The 2,335-nt window shown below is 34.0% G+C and overlaps 1 pseudogene; it reads right to left on the reverse strand.

Moving 5' to 3' along the window:
• Positions 1-1,068: 1,068 nt before the first annotated feature.
• LOC104871361 lies at positions 1,069-1,691 on the reverse strand (annotated as a pseudogene).
• Positions 1,692-2,335: the final 644 nt, after the last annotated feature.

Consider the following 2,335-nt stretch of genomic DNA (forward strand, 5'->3'; position numbering starts at 1 on the left):
ATTTTTTCTTATGGAGTGCTTGTCTTCTATAGTAGTTGATTTCAAACATATGTACAGAAAAGTAAACTTAATGGGGCAAGGAGACTCAACAAGAAATTCGTTTTTAAGATTTCTTAAATATTTCTGTATATACCAGAATATGGCCTAATTATCATTCAACTGCTTACAGAAAAATATTTTATTGTTATCCTAGTTGAAGATTCTAAATAGCTAAATAAGTCTAAATGTAAACTAAAGTATAATTATTTGAAATACATAATATAAGAAGTCTAAGTAATGTTTGATTTCTTTTAAAGTTATATAGATTTCAAATACCATGTGTCTGTTATTCAAAATGTCAAACTACAGCATGTATTGACAATAGATGTATATGGCAGGGAGGCAATATATTTGGTCTGCTATGAAGGATAATCACGAAATAAAACATTTTTTTTCTTAAGAAGAGAAAATATTAAATAAAAATACTATCAAGGAAAAGAAAAAGCTGGTCCCTCAAATAAAGGGGCCATTAAATGAAGAGAGCAATATTACTTTTTACTGACAAAAGCATTATCCCTATTATCAAGGATAATTTAATAACCTCTAATTCTTATGTATTATAATCATGTGTAATGAACATATATAGAAAAATACAGATTTGTGTGGTGACTAAGCAATTTTGGAATAAATCTATAGACTAAGTCACAATGTGCATATTTTATACCTAAACTGTTAATTTTACCTGAACAAATTATCATTAGCATACTGGTAATTTTCAAATGATGTAATAAAAAAACTTGTTGCATATTTTATTATTTTGCTGAATTATATTAGAGAAAAATAACTGAGCTGCTTTACCTATTTTAATATTGGTATATTCTGGATCACATTTCCCAAATACATGTATAAAAACTTAAAAGATTATAAATTTTCCATTAGCAAATATTATTTATTATATATCGTTGATGTATATTTGCAAAACATTTAACACTGCAAATATTAGAAGTTTTGTGATTAGGCATGGGAAAAAGTTTATACTCTACTATATAAAGCTGTCTGTGTACTTCTACATGAGGTCTCTTAGTGACATCAATCAATTGGAGGCAGGAGTTTGTCATTGAATTGCTCGTCATCAATCATTTCCTGGTAACATGCACTATGCGTCATGCCTTCATAGGTTTTGAAGGTTACATTGCCTGGATTTACCAACTATTTTAGTTTTTCAACCATATGGGAACTAAACATTAGGGGAACTAAAGGGTTGCAATCTCCATGGCATTGGATATAGAAATATCTTTGTTAACACCATTGATAGGACCCTGTGGAAATGAAGCCCATAGTGGAAGCCAGCAACCAAGTGCAGTGACACCCGCCAGTTTCTGCTTCGTGGTTAGAGCAGTGTATAAAGGCAAAGCTCCTCCTTGAGAAAATCCTTCCAAAATAATTCTGTTGGAAGGCATAGCATTCTTCACCTCTTGCTCTAGTAAAGCTTTTACATTTTTCTGCTGCCCTTTTAATTCCAGGTTCATCCTCCTGAGAATCTAGTGAAAGCCCAAAGATATCAAACCAAGAAGGCATAGCCACATTCATATTTAATGGCACTTGTGGGCATAATTGGCACCTGTAGGCAGATATCTTTGATATGTGAACTTCTGATAACCTGCAAAGGCTTCTGCCCATCCATGTCTTGTGTCTCCCAATCCATAAAGGCAAATAACCACGTTGGTGGCCTTCTGGGTGCTGGTACGATGGGCTGGGATCTGAGCGGACATGTTTTTGTCCCACTTCCACCAGCTCGGCGGACAGCACATTGGAAGTAGAAGGCAGAGCGCACTTCAGAAGCCCAAGGGCTAGTGAGTGGTCACCGGCATTTGTTATCACCTGATTTCTTGGCTCTAGCCATTCTTTCTGGAGTAAGATGGAATCTCAGTGTTATTTTAATTTGCATTTCTCTAAAGGCCAGAGATGTTGAATGTCTTCTCATATATTTATTCGATGTTTGTATTTCTTTTGAGAAGTGCCTGTTTTTATCAGTTGCCCATTTTTTCACTGAGTCTTTTATTTGGGAGGGGAGTGTAAATTTTTTGACTTCATTATATATGCTAGATATTAGTCCTATATCAGAGAAGTAGTTGGCAATATATTTTTTTCCCCAATCTGTAGGTTGTCTCTTCACTTTGTTGGTTGCTTTCTTTCCTGTGCAGAAGCTTTTCAATTTGACATAATCTTATTTGTTGGTTCTCAATGTTATTTCATGTGCAATTTGGGTTCTGTGCCTGTGTCTAAGAGTTTTTCCTATTTTATCTTCCAGCAGATTAAATGTTTCTGTTTTACCATCTAGGTCTTTGACCTATTT

Source organism: Fukomys damarensis, unplaced genomic scaffold (assembly GCF_012274545.1).
Source record: "Fukomys damarensis isolate Sample0158 unplaced genomic scaffold, DMR_v1.0_HiC HiC_scaffold_1, whole genome shotgun sequence".
In the NCBI taxonomy this organism is placed as follows: domain Eukaryota; kingdom Metazoa; phylum Chordata; class Mammalia; order Rodentia; family Bathyergidae; genus Fukomys; species Fukomys damarensis.